Source organism: Balaenoptera physalus (genome assembly GCF_965194825.1).
Source record: "Balaenoptera physalus genome assembly, chromosome: 9".
Taxonomy (NCBI): Eukaryota; Metazoa; Chordata; class Mammalia; order Artiodactyla; family Balaenopteridae; genus Balaenoptera; species Balaenoptera physalus.
In genome coordinates, this window is record NC_138888.1 from 12,485,472 (window position 1) to 12,504,701 (window position 19,230).

The following is a 19,230-nucleotide window of genomic DNA, read 5'->3' on the forward strand; positions in this document are numbered from 1 at the left end:
AGAATTCACCTGTGAAGCCATCTGGTCCTGGGCTTTTGTTTGTTGGAAGGTTTTTAATCACAGTTTCAATTTCAGTGCTTGTGATTGGTCTGTTCATATTTTCTATTTCTTCCTGGTTCAGTCTCGGCAGTTTGTGCATTTCTAAGAATCTGTCCATTTCTTCCAGGTTGTCCATTTTATTGGCATAGAGTTGCTTGTAGTAATCTCTCATGATCTTTTGTATTTCTGCAGTGTCAGTGGTTACTTCTCCTTTTTCATTTCTAATTCTATTGAGTTGAGTCTTCTCGCTTTTTCTCTTGATGAGTCTGGCTAATGGTTTATCAATTTTGTTTATCTTCTCAAAGAACCAGCTTTTAGTTTCATTGATTTTTGCTATTGTTTCCTTCATTTCTTTTTCATTTATTTCTGACCTGATCTTTATAATTTCTTTCCTTCTGCTAGCTTTGGGGTTTTTTTGTTCTTCTTTCTCTAATTGCTTTAGGTGCAAGGTTAGGTTGTTTATTCGAGATGTTTCCTGTTTCTTGAGGTAGGCTTGTATTGCTATAAACTTCCCTCTTAGCACTGCTTTTGCTGCGTCCCATAGGTTTTGGGTCGTCGTATCTCCATTGTCATTTGTTTCTAGGTATTTTTTGATTTCCCCTTTGATTTCTTCAGTGATCACTTCGTTATTAAGTAGTGTATTGTGTAGCCTCCATGTGTTTGTATTTTTTACAGATCTTTTCCTGTAATTGATATCTAGTCTCATAGCGTTGTGGTTGGAAAAGATACGATTTCAATTTTCTTAAATTTACCAAGGCTTGATTTGTGACCCAAGATATGATCTATCCTGGAGAATGTTCCATGAGCACTTGAGAAAAATGTGTATTCTGTTGTTTTTGGGTGGAATGTCCTATAAATATCAATTAAGTCCATCTTGTTTAATGTATCATTTAAAGCTTGTGTTTCCTTATTTATTTTCATTTTGGATGATCTGTCCATTGGTGAAAGTGGGGTGTTAAAGTCCCCTACTATGATTGTGTTGCTGTCGATTTCCCCTTTTATGGCTGTTAGTATTTGCCTTATGTATTGAGGTGCTCCTATGTTGGGTGCATAAATATTTACAATTGTTATACCTTCCTCTTGGATCGATCCCTTGATCATTATATAGTGTCCTTCTTTGTCTCTTGTAATATTCTTTATTTTAAAGTCTATTTTGTCTGATATGAGAATTGCTACTCCAGCTTTCTTTTGATTTCCATTTGCATGGAATATCTTTTTCCATCCCCTCACTTTCAGTTTGTATGTGTCTCTAGGTCTGAAGTGGGTCTCTTGTAGACAGCATATATATGGGTCTTGTTTTTGTATCCATTCAGCCAGCCTGTGTCTTTTGGTGGGAGCATTTAATCCATTTACATTCAAGGTAATTATCGATATGTATGTTCCTATTCCCATTTTCTTAAATGTTTTGGGTTTTTTATTGTAGGTGTTTTCCTTCTCTTGTGTTTCTTGCCTAGAGAAGTTCCTTTAGCATTTGTTGTAAAGCTGGTTTGGTGGTGCTGAACTCTCTCAGCTTTTGCTTGTCTGTAAAGGTTTTAATTTCTCCATCACATCTGAATGAGATCCTTGCTGGGTAGAGTAATCTTGGTTGTAGGTTTTTCTCCTTCATCACTTTAAGTATATCCTGCCACTCCCTTCTGGCTTGCAGAGTTTCTGCTGAAAGATCAGCTGTTAACCTTATGGGGATTCCCTTGTGTGTTATTTGTTGTTTTTCCCTTGCTGCTTTTAATATGCTTTCCTTATATTTAATTTTTGACAGTTTGATTAATATGTGTCTTGGCGTGTTTCTCCTTGGGTTTATCCTGTATGGGACTCTCTGTGCTTCCAGGACTTGATTAACTATTTCCTTTCCCATATTAGGGAAGTTTTCAACTATAATCTCTTCAAATATTTTCTCAGTCCCTTTCTTTTTCTCTTCTTCTTCTGGGACCCCTATAATTCGAATGTTGGTGCGTTTAATGTTGTCCCAGAGGTCTCTGAGACTGTCCTCAGTTCTTTTCATTCATTTTTCTTTATCCTGCGCTGCAGTAGTTATTTCCACCATTTTATCTTCCAGGTCACTTATCCTTTCTTCGGCCTCAGTTATTCTGCTATTGATCCCATCTAGAGTATTTTTAATTTCATTTATTGTGTTTTTCATCGTTGCTTGGTTCCTCTTTAGTTCTTCTACGTCCTTGTTAAATGTTTCTTGCATTTTGCCTATTCTATTTCCAAGATTTTGGATCATCCTTACTATCATTATTCTGAATTCTTTTTCAGGTAGACTACCTATTTCCTCTTCATTTGTTAGGTCTGGTGTGTTTTGACCCTGCTCCTTCATCTGCTGTGTGGTTTTCTGTCATCTCATTTTGCTTATCTTACTGTGTTTGGGGTCTCCTTTTCACAGGCTGCAGGTTCGTAGTTCCCGTTGTTTTTGGTATCTGTCCCCAGTGGCTAAGGTTGGTTCAGTGGGTTGTGTAGGCTTCCTGGTGGAGGGAACTAGTGCCTGAGTTCTGGTGGATGAAGCTGGATCTTGTCTTTCTGGTGTGCACGTCCACGTCTGGTGGTGTATTTTGGGGTGTCTGTGGCCTTATTATGATTTTAGGCAGCCTCTCTGCTAATGGATGGGGCTGTGTTCCTGTCTTGCTAGTTGTTTGGCATAGGGTGTCCAGCACTGTAGCTTGCTGGTCGTTGAGTGAAGCTGGGTCTTGATGTTGAGATGGAGATCTCTGAGAGATTTTTGCCGTTTGGTATTACGTGGAGCTGGGAGGTCTCTTGTGGACCAGTGTCCTGAAGTTGGCTCTCCCACCTCAGAGGCACGGCCCTGATGCCTGGCTGGAGCACCAAGAGCCTTTCGTCCACACGGCTCAGAATAAAAGGGAGAAAAAATAGAAAGAAAGAAAGAAAGAGGCTATAATATAGTGAAGTAAAATAAAGCTATTATAAAGCAAAGCTATACAGACAAAATCTCACCCAGAAGCATATACATATACACTCACAAAAGAAGGAAAAGGGGAAAAATTAATATATCCTGCTCCTAAAGTCCACCTCTTGAGTTTGGGATGATTCATTGTCTATTCAGGTATTCAACAGATGCAGGCACATCAAGTTGTTTGTGGAGTTTTAATCCGCTGCTTCTGAGGCTGCTGGGAGAGATTTCCCTTTCTCTTCTTTGTTCGCACAGCTCCCGGGGTTCAGCTTTGGGTTTGGACCCGCCTCTGCATGTAGGTCGCCTGAGGGCGTCCGTTCCCCGCCCAGACAGGACGGGGTTAAAGGAGCAGCTGCTTCGGGGGCTCTGGCTCACTCAGGTGGGGGGAGGGAGCGGTACGGAGGAGGCGGGGCGCGCCTGCGGCGTCAGAGGCGTCCTGACGTTGCAGCAGCCTGAGGCGCTGTGCGTTCTCCCGGGGAAGATATCTCCTGGATCACGGGACCCTGGCAGTGGTGCGCTGCACCGCCTCCCCGGAGGGGCGGTGTGGAGAGTGACCTGTGCTCGCACACAGGCTTCTTGGTGGCGGCAGCAGCAGCCTCAGCGTCTCATGCCCGTCTCTGGGGTCCACGCTGATAGCTGCGGCTCACTCCCGTCTGTGGAGCTCGTTTAGGCGGCGCTCTGAATCCCCTCTCCTCGCGCACCAGGAAACAAAGAGGGAAGAAAAAGTCTCTTGCCTCTTCGGCAGCTGCAGACTTTATTCCGGACTCCCTCCCGGCTAGCTGTGGTGCACTAACCCCTTCAGGCTGTGTTCACGCCGCCAACCCCAGTCCTCTCCCTGCGATCCGACCGAAGCCCGAGCCTCAGCTCCCAGCCCCGCCTGCCCCGGCGGCTGAGCAGACAAGCCTCTCGGGCTGGTGAGTGCTGCTCGGCGCCGAGGCTCCGTGCGGGAACCTCTCCGCTTTGCCCTCCGCACCCCTGTGGCTGCGCTCTCCTCTGTGGCTCCGAAGCTTCCCCCCTCTGCCACCCGCAGTCTCTGCCCGCGAAGGGGCTTCCTAGTGTGTGGAAATCTTTCCTCCTTCATGGCTCCCTCCCACTGGTGCAGGTCCCGTCCCTATTCTTTTGTCTCTGTTATTTCTTTTTTCTTTTGCCCTACCCAAGTACGGGGGGAGTTTCTTGCCTTTTTGGAGGTCGGACGTTTTCTGCCAGCGTTCAGTGGATGTTCTGTAGGAGCAGTTCCACGTGTAGATGTATTTCTACTGTATCTGTGGGAAGGAAGGTGATCTCCGCGTCTTACTCTTCCGCCATCTTCTCTCCTCCCCCGAGAGTGATTTTCTTATCTAGTGCAAGTGATTGATTGATTGATTGATTTTATTTATTTTTATTTATTTATTTTTTTAGGCCATGCAGCATGTGGGATCTCAGTTCCCCGACCAGGGATCGAACCCGTGTCGCCAGTATTGGGAGCGTGGAGTCTTAACCACTGAACAGCCAGGGAAGTTCCAAGTGCAAGTGACTTAGTATTGAGGGAAAAACCTATAGGTAAGTGAGAAAATGACAAGAAAATAAGCAAAGGCTTGGCTTTAGATGAATCCCAAGGGTAGCTCTGGAGCGTGGAGAGAAGGGATTGTGCTTTTTAGCTCAGCCAGTGGCGTGCCCTGCCCTGGCGGGGATGGGTAGGAGGCCCAGAAACTTCTGGGTGGTTCTTGGTGAGGACAGTTCTGCTGGGAAGGGGGTAGCTGTGAACCACCAGCAGCTGGCACTCATTGAAGCTGGCCAGGGGGGTGGGGGTGGCAACTCTCCTGGTAAAGGGACAGGGCGAGGCACCAACAGTGTCCACCACACTCCCCAGGGAAGCGGGATAGGGCGAAATTAACAGTAATCTCACAGAAATGGGAAACCTGGATTTGGCTGCCCTTTGACATTTGGAATTATTTTCCATCTTAATCAGTTATTAAGTGACTTTTGATCGGGGAAAGTGAACCTGCACGTAGTTATGTCTATAACTCAAAAGAAAAGGGAGAACTGAATCGTTGTCTTACCTTCAGACCTTTGAGAACTTAAGGTTTATTGCTAATTTAGTAAACCTGAGATCAAATTGTCCACTTTCTCTAAAACTGCTTTTGTAGCTCTTTAGGGAAGTGAAGGCCAGTTGGGGATAAAAACCAAAAACACCAACACCTATTTGATTAAAAACTAAAAGGAGTGCCATTAAAAAAAGTAATTATTTTATTTATTTTATTAAATGCCAAAACTACTAATCGCTCATTGGTACAATTTGGAGTATGCAAGGTATTTAAAGAAAGAGGCAGTCATTTTGTCTCTTTCCGTTTCTGAACACATAAAACGTGAAGCACTTAAAGCTTCCTTTTCTATTTTTTAACAAAAGGGATCACCTTTTTAAAAAAGTAGACATATGATGACATACTGTGGCCCTGGGTTCAGTGAGCACCATTTGTGCTTCGCTCTGCTTTATTAAAATGATAAAAAGTCGAAATTCCACGCATAGGGACCCAGAGGTGAGGGTTACAGGATGTCATATCTGGTCAAGAAGGAAACGTGGCCCTTGGTCAGGGTAAGAGAACCAGAATAGCTGCACTGGGAGGTTGACGCCCTTGACCATAAAGTCAGGCTTTAGAGTTTGAACTCTTTAAGAACATTTTGGAGTCACTTTGGCAGAGAGCTAAAGTTTTCAATGTTTATGTTCTAGACTATCTCCTTGGAAGGTTACCTGTTGCTTTTCCTTATGACTGTATGCAGAGACAGCATAAACATTTCCGTTCTTGATAACAAGCTGCTGTTTTACATTAGTAGGCATTACCCCAGGTCCCAGAGTTAAGGAACTGTTTAGAACTGAAAGGGGGCCACACAGTTATGGCCTATACCTCCTAGGACATTCAGCATAAGGGACTTAACCCTCATCTACACTGTAGGTTCTGGTAGGTGTCTATCTTCTAATGGTTGGTGCAGTCTCCTGGCACACACTGGGCCCCACTCATGTTTAGTCCTATTTTACTGATGGGGAAACTGAGACTCAGAGAGTTACATCACTTGCCCAGGGTCACACGGCCCAAGGTCACATACTTAGAGTCTGATAGAGCCTCCCTTTGAGTCTAGGTTTGTTTAACTCCCAATGCCAAGTATTCTCCATTGCATCGCACTGACATTCACAGTCCTGTGCCAGAATTTTACCAGTTGGTGGGAATTGCAAGTGTCTCTCCCACATGAAAAAAAAACTCTACCAGATGTAGCAGCTGAGAGCAGAACAAGGTGCAGAAAGACTGAGATGGGAATGGTGGAGAGGATTACAAATCCAGAGACTTGGACTCCAGGGCAGCTGGTTAGTTTTAGGTGAGTCACTTAACCTAACCGGGCTCAGTCTCCCATTTGTCAATCAAGAGTGTGATCAATAGAATTAGAAGCTCCAGTGCTAACATTTTCTGGTTCTGATCAAGGAAGTTTGGAAGGAACAACTCTACGAACTTTGTCTTGAAGGGAGAAGTGAAGGAATGATGGAAGGACAGTTCAGATTTGGAGAGTAATTTAAGCTCTGCGATGAGTTCAGACAAGCTGTATTCTTGGGGTCAGTAACAGACCTCATAAGTTCATTCACAAAGCAAAGTACAGTACAGTTTAGACAGAGGGTGAGAGCAATGCCAATGTAGAAAGGATTTGGAGGTCCATGCTTAACCCACTCGTTGTGGATCTCATCTCATCTATTTTCCCTCTAGTTAAAAGTTTCTTACTCTTCACTCTGAGATGGTGAATTGGAAATTTAATAATTCTTAAAATATAATGACATGGGGATTCGCTGGTGGTCCAGTGGTTAAGACTCCATGCTTCAACTGCAGGGGGCAAGGATTTGATCCCTGGTCGGGGAACTAAGAACCTGCATGCCACACAGCCAAAAAACAAAACAAAACAAAACAAACAAACAAAAATATATATGGGACTACCTCCTAAATGCTACAGAGAAGATTTTTCTTACTGACAAGGAAAGAGATCAAATGGGGACTAGGGATTTGAGGAAACTCCCATATATGTATTGAGTAATGAGGTTGCATTTATCTCCTCTTATCCTTGCTGGGTGTTCAATGCCATCCAAGCAACAACTATAAAGAGCTGATTATACACATGGCGTTATGGATAAAAGCAGCTCACAGTCAAATGAGTCATGGGGTAAAGGACGGTGAAACTGCTAGAGAAGAGCTATGGGGCTATGGGAATTGAGCGATTAAACCAGGCCAGAGGGACTGGAAAAGGCTTCCTAGAGAAAGGGAAAATTGAACTGTAGAAGAAGGAAAGGAAGAAGAGGGAGGGAAAAACAAACCAGATGAAGGGAACAGCATGAGGAAAGACACAGAAGCATGGCATGCCCAAGCTGATCAGAGAATGACAAGACCCCCAGGACATGGCAGGGGTGGTCCATGGAGAGTTGGAGAAGGACATAGATGAATGTGAGCTAAGGTCTCATAATGGCTCTGCAAGTTCTAAGCAAAAATTTTCTGAATTTTAAAAACAAGTTAATTACTATACCACATCACAAGACATAGTATGGGATTCTGGGAGTATATCTGGGTTTGTTGGAACATTACTGTTGCAGGACAGAAAAAAATGGAATAAAGTGGCTGATTGAAATCAAATGCCAAACCAAATACACTTATTGAGGTTAACAGGCTAAAAAGCAGAGGGGTGGGGAACTGAATATGGGGAAGATTAACGGAATATGGGCTGAATAAAGACTCTGGTGTAAAATTATATTTTAAATTTACTGTAGAGCATGGGGAACTGTATTCACTATCTTCTTATAAATGATAATGGAAAAGAATAGAAAAAAAAAGAATATAGATACATACATATATATGTATAACCAAATCACTTTGCTGTACCCTTGAAACTAACACAATATTGTAAATCAACTATACTTCAATTAAAAAAATTATATTTAAAAAAATGAGTTCAGGTTCAGTCAGAATCATCAGAGATTGATTCAGTAGTTCAGGAAATAAAAAGTGGACTTTTATCTTGTGCTATGTTGAAACTTTGTTAATTGGACTTTAACTTAAAACTAATTAAATGAACATGCCCTACGTAAAGAAAAGCACAGTTAAGTGATGGGTGTTTCTTAGAGTAAGGTTGGTTTATTACTATTGTTCTTGGACCAGCACTGTTGAAGGCTGTCCCCCTATGAAAATAATTTCAATAAATATTTAAAAGGTGACTCATTGCTCAAGATTGGACATTTGCACTTCTATTTTTTTCATCTGAGGGCTCAGAAAATTATTTAATAGACTCAATTAGTTTAGTCAATGCCCATGCATTCATCAAACATTTATACTTTTTAGTTTTTACTATACTTGGTACTAAGTCAGTAGGAGGAAGAGATTCATAGACTCTCCATAGGTAGAATATCATGAGTTTGCTTAAGAATCTCAATAGAAAAATGAAAAAAAAAATTAAGGGGCAAGTTTGAAGTATTTTGTAAGCATATGCACATTTTTAAAGTTAATTTTATTATTGCATTTTATCTATCAATAATTAAATGTGAAGGGGATGGGGAGACTCACCCTCGAAGCAGTATGCCAGGGTAAAAATCTGAGTTATTCTTAGCTATTTTTCCTCTCCTTAATTTGCTCCCAGCCACCCCACTCAACCCCACCACTAATTCAGTCTATCATCAAGTCCCACTGAGTCTACCTCTGAAGCGTAATCTTTCTGTGCTTTTTTCTTCCCTGCTCTCTGTACCTTGGGCCTATCACCTACTCAGTGGTTCTCAAAGTATGTTCTCAAGATCCCTGGGATCCCTGAAACTCTTGCAGGAAAGCTGTGAGATCAAAATATTCTCATAACAATAGTGAAACATTAATTTCTTCTTTCACTCTCATGCTTTAGGGAGTAGAAAGTGGAGCTTTTCAGAAGCTGCAGAAACTATGATGCTATCACGTCTCTGATGGTTAACAGAATGCGTGCTTGCATTCTTGTATTTCAGAATTCTCTTAAGTTAAATTTATAACACAGTAGTATATAGATAGATATAACTCACATAAATGAAAGTTCTTTGGGGTCCCCAATAAGTTTTAAGAGGGTAAAGAGGTCTTGAGACCACTAGTGTGAGAACTGCTGACCTCGATGGATGTCTTCACTTCTCATGCTTCTCCAGACTTGTCCCTACCCTGGTCACCCTCCACACACAACAGAGTCTTCTTTCTGAGACATGGTTCTGGTAGTTGCCTTGAGCTTAGATGTTTACAATGGTTTCATATTTTTGTACAGAATGACACCCTAGTCGAGCATTGAAAGGTTGTCACAGTCTGGCCTAAATCTCCTTTCTAGTTCCATCTCCTACCATATACCACATCACCTAAACCCTAGGCATCCAGAGCTAAAGATGGCTGAAGATGACAATTCACTGAGTACGTTTTCTTAATAACCTCCCAATCAAAATGAACTACTCTCATGTTCATTGCAGCACTATTCACAATAGCCAAGATGTGGAAACAACCTAAATGTCCATTGATAGATGAATGGATAAAGAAAATGTGGTATAAATACAATGGAATCTACTCAGCCTTAAAAAAGAAGGAAATTCTGTAATATGTGACAATGTGAATAAATCTTGAGAACATTTGTTAAATGAAATAAGCCAGTCACAGAAAGACAAACACTGTATGATTCCACTTATATGAGTTATCTAAAATTGTCAGATTTATAGAATCAAACAATGGGATGGTGGTTGCCAGGGGCTGGTGAGAGAGGAGGAAATGGGGAGTTACTAATCAACAGCCAGAACTTTTCAGTTAAGCAAGATGAGCAACTTCTAGAGAACATTGTACCTCTAGTCAACAATACTGTATTGTACACATAAAAATTTGTTAAGGGGGTAGATTGTACGTTAAATGTTCTCCTCAATAAAAAATCACATCAAATCAAATCTTAAATTATTGCCAAATTAAAAAAAAAAGACCTACTCCAGAATCTGTGTTCCCAAAGTATAGTGTTTACACCGTTATTTGTTATTGCTCACAGTCTGAGTTGTGTGATAACCAGGTAGATGTCTTGATTCACCTACCCTTGAATGTGAGTTCCTTAGGCACAGAGACCAGGTATTACCCATTCTTGCTGTACGTCAGACCTAGACATTGCTATGCTTATTGAATTTTTTAAAAAGTACTTTGTTGAATGAATGAATGAATAAATCCTTGCAATAACTAGATTCTATTATCTACATATGTAAGCATTTTGTAGTAGATACAGATTTAGTTATAAAATATTAAGACTGATTTTTGCACCAAGTTACCTTATGAGACATATAGACATTAATCTCATTATTTGTAGACATTTCTGGGTTTGTATAAAATAGCATTGCTCAGCCCAATTACCCACTTTGTTCATCAGACTAGGTACTAATCTGCTTTGATCTTTTTCTCATCATATATCTATCCTCAGAGCATTAAGATTTGCCACCACTGGGGTTTTTAAAAAGAATATGTCATCTGATGCTGGGCTTAATTACAGTTCAGTTCCATTCCAGTCCATTCCATTCAACAGGCACTTAGTGGGTTAGCAGCTTTGCAGGAGGCTGCAGAGATGGAGGTGGAGATGGAGGTGGAGACGAAGGTGGAGGTGGATGTGGAGATGGAGGTGGAGATGAAGGTGGAGGTGGAGGTGGAGGTGGATGTGGAGGTGAAGGTGGAGGTGGATGTGGAGATGGAGGTGGAGATGAAGGTGGAGGTGGAGATGGAGGTGGAGATGAAGGTGGAGGTGGAGATGGAGGTGGAGATGAAGGTGGATGTGGAGGTGGAGGTGGAGGTGAAGGTGGAGGTGGATGTGGAGATGGAGGTGGAGATGAAGGTGGAGGTGGAGATGGAGGTGGAGGTGAAGGGGGAGGTGGATGTGGAGATGGAGGTGGAGATGAAGGTGGAGGTGGAGATGGAGGTGGAGATGAAGGTGGAGGTGGAGGTGAAGGTGGAGGTGGAGGTGGAGATGAAGGTGGAGGTGGCGATGGAGATGGAAATGGAGATGAAGGTGGTGGTGGAGGTGTTGGTGGAGGTGGAACACTCCCAAACTCATTCTGCGAGGCCACCATCACCCTGATACTAAAACCAGACAAAGATGTCACAAAAAAGAAAATTACAGGCCAATATCCCTGATGAACATAGATGCAAAAATCCTGAACGAAATACTAGCAAACAGAATCCAACAGCACATTAAAAGGATCATACACCATGATCAGTCCAAGAGCATGGTTTATCTTCCATCTGTTTGTATCATCTTTAATTTCTTTCATCAGTGTCATATATCAGTGTCTTATAGTTTTATAACTATATAAACTTATATATATATCACATATATATGTATAATAGATCACTTATATATATATCACTTATCACTTATATCACTTATAAACTTATATATATATATCAGTGTCTTATAGTTTTCTGCATACAGGTCTTTTGTCTCCCTAGGTAGGTTTATTCCTAGGTATTTTATTCTTTTTGTTGCAATGGTAAATGGGAGTGTTTCCTTAATTTCTCTTTCAGATTTTTCCTCATTAGTGTATAGGAATGCAAGAGATTTCTGTGCATTAATTTTGTATCTTGCTACTTTACCAAATTCATTCATTAGCTCTAGTAGTTTTCTGGTGGCATCTTTAGGATTCTCTATGTATAGTATCATGTCATTGGCAAACAGTGACAGTTTTACTTCTTCTTTTCAAATTTGTATTCCTTTTACTCCTTTTTCTTCTCTGATTGCCATGGCTAGGACTTCCAAAACTATGTTGAATAATAATGGTGAGAGTGGACGTCCTTGTCTTGTTCCTGATCTTAGAGGAAATGCTTTCAGTTTTTCACCATTGAGAATGATGTTTGCTGTGGGTTTGTTGTATATGGCCTTTATTATGTTGAGGTAGGTTCCCTCTATGCCCACTTTCTGGAGAGTTTTTGTCATAAATGGGTGTTGAACTTTGTCAAAAGCTTTTTCTGCATCTATTGAGATGATCATATGCTTTTTCTCCTTCAGTTTGTTAATATGGTGTATCACATTGATTGATTTGCCTATATTGAAGAATCCTTGCATCCCTGGGATAAATCCCACTTGTTCATGGCATATGATCCTTTTAATGTGTTGTTGGATTCTGTCTGCTAGTATTTTGTTGAGGATTTTTGCATCTATATTCATCAGTGATATTGGTCTGTAATTTCCTTTTTTTGTAGTATCTTTGTCTAGTTTTGGTATACAGGTGATGGTGGCCTTATAGAATGAGTTTGGGAGTGTTCCTTCCTCTGCAATTTTTTGGAGGAGTTTGAGAAGGATGGGTGTTAGCTCTTCTCTAAATGTTTGATAGAATTCACCTGTGAAGCCATATGGTCCTGGACTTTTGTTTGTTGGAAGATTTTTAATCACAGTTTCAATTTCATTGCTTGTGATTGGTCTGTTCATATTTTCTATTTCTTCCTGGTTCTGTCTTGGAAGGTTATACCTTTCTAAGAATTTGTCCGTTTCTTCCAGGTTGTCCATTTTATTGGCATAAAGTTGCTTGTAGTAGTCTCTTAGGATGCTTTGTATTTCTGCAGCAGACACTATAAAACTCTTAGAGGAAAACATGGGAAGAAGTCTCTTTGACATAAGTTATAGCAAGAATCTTTTTGACCCACCTCGTAGAGAAATGGAAATAAAAACAAAAATAAACAAATGGGACCTAATAAAACTTAAAAGCTTTTGCACAGCAAAGGAAACCATAAACAAGACGAAAAGACAACCCTCAGAATGGGAGAAAATATTTGCAAATGAAGCAACTGACAAGGGATTTATCTCCAAAATATGCAAGCAGCTCATGCAGCTCAATATCAAAAAAACAAACAAACAAACATCCCAATCCAAAAATGGGCAGAAGACCTAAATAGACATTTCTCCAAAGAAGATACACAGATTGCCAACAAACACATGAAAGGATGCTCAACATCACTAATCATTAGAGAAATGCGAATCAAAACTACAATGAGTTATCACCTCACACCTGTCAGAATCGCCATCATCAAAAAATCTACAAACAATAAATGCTGTAGAGGGTGTGGAGAAAAGGGAACCCTCTTGCACTGTTGGTGGGAATGTAAATTGATATAGCCACTATGGAGAACAGTATGGAGGTTCCTTAAAAAACTAAAAATAGAACTACCATTTGACCTAGCAATCCCACTATTGGGTATATACCCTGAGAAAACCATAATTCAAAAAGGGTCATGTACCCCAGTGTTCACTGCAGCACTATTTACAATAGCCAGGACATGGAAGCAACCTAAGTGTCCATTGACAGATGAATGGATAAAGATGTGGCACATATATACAATGGAATATCACTCAGCCATAAAAGGAAATGAAATTGAGTTGTTTGTAGTGAGGTGGATACACATAGATTCTGTCATACAGAGTGAAGTAAGTCAGAAGGAGAAAAAGAAATACTGTATGCTAACACATATATATGGAATCTAAGAAAAAAAAAGGTTCTTAAGAACCTAGGGGCAGGACAGGAATAAAGATGCAGATGTAGAGAATGGACTTGAGGACACGGGGAGGGGGAAGGGTAAGCTGGGATGAAGTGAGAGAGTAGCATGGACATATATACACTACCGAATGTAAAATAGATAGCTAGTGGGAAGCAGCCGCATAGCACAGGGAGATCAGCTGGTGCTTTGTGACCGCCTAGAGGTTTGGGATAGGGAGGGTGGGAGGGAGACGCAAGAGGGGGTGGTATGGGGATATATGTATACATGTGGCTGATTCACTTTGTTGTACGGTGGAAACTAGCACAACATTGTAGGCAATTATACTCCGATAAAGATGTTAAAAGAATAAAAAAATAAAATATGGATAGTTATAATGAAATTTGTTAGAGTCGTTATTATTTATCTTCTTACTCAGGAAGTCCAGGAAATCAAAGGAAATGTTTACTGTTTGAAAAAACAGGGCGGTATCTGTAACCACAGCCCAAATGAGAAGCAATTATAGAAATTCTGTGCTCATGAAATAAAAACATTCCACAACGACATTGTTTCCTCCTCCACGCTGAGAAATTAAGTTTGAAAACTGACGTAAATATTTGTAATGCTGCTTTGATGAGCCTGAATTCCTCACAGTGAGGTTAATGAGTTAGAGGCAGTGATGAAAAATAAACATCTCTAAGCTGACAGCGAAGGGAGGGTGACAGAATTCCTTTGGCTGGCCATGCACATGGGTTCAAAAACTCAGATTCATCATGGCGGATGCGATGGTATATCTGGTCCAGAATAACTTCCACAAGGAACCAGGAAGTGTAGGGAAGTGATCCAGATGAAATGCCATCTTTCACCCTATCATTTGTTCAGCTACACTGGTCTATCAGTACTTGCTGTCCCTTAACTAATACTCCTCCTCGGAGCCCCCAGATATGCAGTTCCTAACCCGCCCCCCCCAGAGTGTCCTCTTACCCAATCGCAAGTCCTTCCTGGTATAAGACGTTCATCTTTCAATATTTAATTAAAGTTTCATCTCCTCAGGGAAGCCATGCCCTAATATTCCAGGCATCAGATTTATGAGTCAAATACAACTAGATTAAAATCCTGGTTCTGCTACTTGCTGGCTCTATGACTTTGAACAAATACTCCTCAGTTTCCTTTTTGAAACTTGGAAAACGAATATAATAATATGTATCAATATTTCATTAGGCTCTTATAAGAATGAATGAAATACCCTTGGAAAACACCTAGGACAGGGCAGGCCCTCAGTGAAAGTGGGTTCCTGTCTTCTGTGTAATCACAGTAGTTTCTTAGAATCCCTGTTTTAGCATACATCCCACTCTACAGTGATTTTTTTGTTGTCTCTTTCCCCCAATTGATTGCAGTCTCTTTGAAGATAAGAAATGTTTCTTAATTTTATCTTAGAATCTTCCACACTATCTAGAAACATACTTGGCAGGAGAATGGACTTGATAATTGTTTAATGAATGAAGAAAGAATACATGAAAAAATTTAATTAGTAATTAACTGATATTCCCTAATTCAGTAGTCTTTAAGCTCTTGTTTTTTTCAGAGAAGTATTAAATGATTATCTTCAGGAACTACATTGGTGTGTGTGTGTGTGTGTGTGTGTGTGTGTGTGTGGTGTGTGTATGTGTGTGTGTACGCATGTGTGTATGTGTGCTGAAGACTGAACCTGTAGAACATGAGGTCAATGGCTATTTTCTACGTCAAGTTATAAATTGGGTTGAAATTTAACTTTCACCAATGATACAGATCTAAGGAGAGGTGCATGTGTTTTTTTGATTTTTGTTTTTTTTAAAATTATTTAATTATTTTTGGCTGTGTTGGGTCTTCGTTTCTGTGCGAGGGCTTTCCCCAGTTGCGGCAAGCGGGGGCCACTCTTCAGCATGGTGAGCGGGCCTCTCACTACCGCAGCCTCTCTTGTTGCGGAGCACAGGCTCCAGACGCGCAGGCTCAGTAGTTGTGGCTCACGGGCCTAGTCGCTCCGCGGCATGCGGGATCCTCCCAGACCAGGGCCCGAACCCGCGTCCCCTGCACCGGCAGGCAGACTCCCAACCACTGAGCCACCAGGGAAGCCCAGTGCATGTGTTTTTATGGTTGGGCTGGGGGCCCTTGGGGATGGTGGTTATCAATCTGATTTTTATGGCATGTGTTTGTTATAGAGAGGTGTTTGGTTCTCACAAATACTGTGGGAGTGAGTCATTATGATTAGCCCAGCCGTTCAATGACTAAATTTTGATTGCCTTATATATTAAGTAGGAATGCCTTTGACTGTTAATGTCTGCCATGAGTTAATGACTGGATAGCTTTTTATTTAATTGTTTATAGCACTAGACCTAGATCATCTAGGGGCGTTTGGTCTTAGATGACTCAATGGTTATTTCACATTCACCTCTATTTAATGATGTACCCATCTCTCCCATACTCATTGCCTGGAGAACTTGATAGTGAATAAAATATATAACAATAATTTAATTCCTTTAAACTGCTAGAGAGAAAGCTCATGTTTCCCAACCTAGAGAGGGTCTGACACATGGGCAAGCATTCATTCACCAATTCATTCATTCCCATTCATTCAAGGAATATTTATTGAGTCTACTATGTGTCAGGCACCGTTTTAGGTACTGAGAATACAAAAGTGAACAAGGCAGCTAAGTTTAGAGTTTAGAGTTAAATATATTGTTACTGAGGACCTCCCAGGTTCCAGGCACTATGGTGCACTCTGGAGATACACCAAGAAAAAATGAGTTCTGGCTGCACAGGAAATACACGAATGATGGAACATATTCACAGATGGGGAGAATGTGAGTAACTATAAAGATGGTTTTCTGCTTCCTTGAGTGTTAACACTTCAGGATAGCTGCCCAGCCTTGTATGGTTACTCTAAGTCTCCACTTTTATCCCTAAATCATGCCCCAGGCACCACAATAAAGAGTTTCAGCAGAATTTTCCAGCTGTTGAACAGCTTTATTTTTTAAATTTTTATTTATTTATGTATTTTTGGCTGCATTGGGTCTTCACTGCTGCGCGAGGGCTTTTCTCTAGTTGTGGCGAGCGGGGGCTACTCTTCGTTGCAGTGCACGGGCTTCTCACTGCAGTGGCTTCTCTTGTTGCGGAGCACAGGCCCTAGGAGCGTGGGCTTCAGTAGTTGTGGCAGGCGGGCTCACTAGTTGTGGCTCATGGGCTCTAGAGCGCAGCCTCAGTAGTTGTGGTGCACGGGCTTAGCTGCTCTGCGGCATGTGGGATCTTCCTGGACCAGGGCTCGAACCCGTGTCCCCTGCACTGGCAGGCAGATTCTTAACCACTGCGCCACCAAGGAAGCCCTGTTGAACAGTTTTAATTTTGAAACAGTTGCCCTATTCCAAACATGACATTTTTTCCTCCTTTTAGTTTTCCATTTTCTAGATTAACCTTGAATCTTGAACTTGGTGTTCATACCCTGGGTTCTCCTGGACCACAGCCAGAGCTTTCCCTCCATCTACACTTGCTCAGACTGCTTTGGCTTAACTCGTGTCCCAATGCAGCCAGACCCAGGATTGCGGATGTTCCAGCTGACCAACATTTTATGAGGCCATCCCAAATCCAAGAGTAGGATTTGAAAAAACCGAATTTATTTCAAATCTTGTTTCTCAAAATCTTTCTCAAATGTCTGTATCCATTTCTGCCTTATGTATATACAGTACATTGACTTGAATCTTTCTTTGATACTTGAGGCTCTTGTATTGCTTTGCAGTTGATCAGCTTAAACCCTTATCCTTAAACATTACAGTAACCCTTATAAAAAGATTGTTATATTTAGAAACCAGCCTACACTTCATTAATATTCTTAGCCAATAAATCAAAATGAATTTAAAAAATTGAAGTATAGTTGTTTACAATGTTGTATTAATTTCTGCTGTACAGCAAAGTGATTCAGTTATACATATATATATTCTTTTTCATATTCTTTTCCATTATGGTTTATTACAGGATATTGAATATAGTTCCTTATGCTATACAGTAGGACCTTGTTCTTTATCCATCCTATACATAATAGTTTGCATCTGCTAATCCCAAACTCCCAATCCATCCCTCCCACATCCGCCCTCCCCTTTGGCAACCACAAGTCTGTTCTCTATGTCTGTGAGTCTGTTTCTGTTTCATAGATAAGTTCATTTGTGTCATATTTTAAATTCCACTTATAAGTGAGATCTTATGGTAAAATGAATTTATTAAGTACTAATTATGTTTATGTCACTGAACTAAGAGGGCTAAATGCTAAGAGACATCAGAGTTCTAAAGGAATGAGATAGAGTGAGAAAGCTGACTTCATTGAAAGTCAGCAACATAATACAATCCACGATAGATACCAAATTAGCGGCATGGGTAGCGAGCGCTATCAGAATTCAGAGCTGTGAGAAAATCACTTCCGAATGGGGTGGAATCTGAGCTTGGCCTTGAAGAAGAGCTAGGATTTCAACAGGAGGAGAGGAGGGGTGAAACCACAGGCAGGGTTGGTGGCGTGAACAAAGACAGAGGGGTGAGGAGGTATCCACTTCTGCATAACATCAAAGAACTGCAGTTTTATTGACTGGCCAAAGCCTCCACGGCTTTCAGGTGCTCATTGTGGTACGGGAAAATTTGAGTTCCCAGATAAGAATGACCGGCAGCTTTCTGAAGACTTCAGCTGAAAAGCAGAAAGAGAAATGATGGTCCTGCGAGGCAGTTTGTTTAATTCTATAAACCTTGAATCTCTTTTGATACTGCTCAGGAGACCCATTCCCCTCATCAGTGATTGGACTTTTAAGGTTTAGCTTCTCTACTAGGAAAAAAAATAAAAATCTCTGGTTGCTTAACTCAGGTCATTAGAGGCCTTCTCTGGAGAATTACTCTTTGTGGATAATTTCACTCACCGCCCAGTAAGATTAAGACCTTCAGCTGCAGATAATGACATTTTCCCTGGACTGTTGTTTCCGTGAACTCCGTTGTGACAGCTTATATTTAAAAGGTGAATTTGTGTAAACAATGTGTCTGATGGGATTTTTAAGTTTGGTATGAAAAGTGTTCAGTACAGCTGTGACTCAGAGAGTTTTGATTCTCTACAATTTTGCAGGAATGAATTTCCTGTATTAGCCAAATGATTTCCGGTTTTGTGCCTAGGGAAGAGTGAAGTCTGGTGGTTGGTACCTGCCGGCGGGTCTGGGTCACTTTGGAGGAATACACTTCCTTTGGGGAGGGATGGGAACGGATTGCTATTGATCAGGGGGGTCTGTAGAGGGTGTTCAGAGGAGAGTAACTGGTATGAACCCCAACTGTAGATATTGAGATGCCAAGGATGCATCCAGAAGGATAGCGCTTGGTGTTAAATCTAAGGGTGGAAATAAGATGCGTTTGAAAAGTTAGAAGTTTGAGGATTGTGGGAATTCCTTAGGGGTCCAGTGGTTAAGACTCCGGGCTCTCACTGCCGAGGGTGCAGGTTCGATCCCCGGTTGGGGAACTAAGATCCCACAAGCCGCGCAGTGCGGCCAGAAAGAAAAAAAAAAAAGCAAAGAAGTTTGAGGACTGAAAGCAGGACACAATGCGATGTGAGGAACGGTTGTTATAGGCAGTTCTTCGAGAAGGGGCTGATGCCACGATGCCTGGTGTGTGATGCAACTGGGCCCAGGGGAACCATACGGAGACTGGACTCCATTCTTTCCTGGGTGGGGGGCAGGGGGGTGTTGGTGTCCTGTATGGGTGAGAGAGGGAGCTCTATGTCAGGACCTCAGTGTAGAGGAACAGATGGTGTTTCAG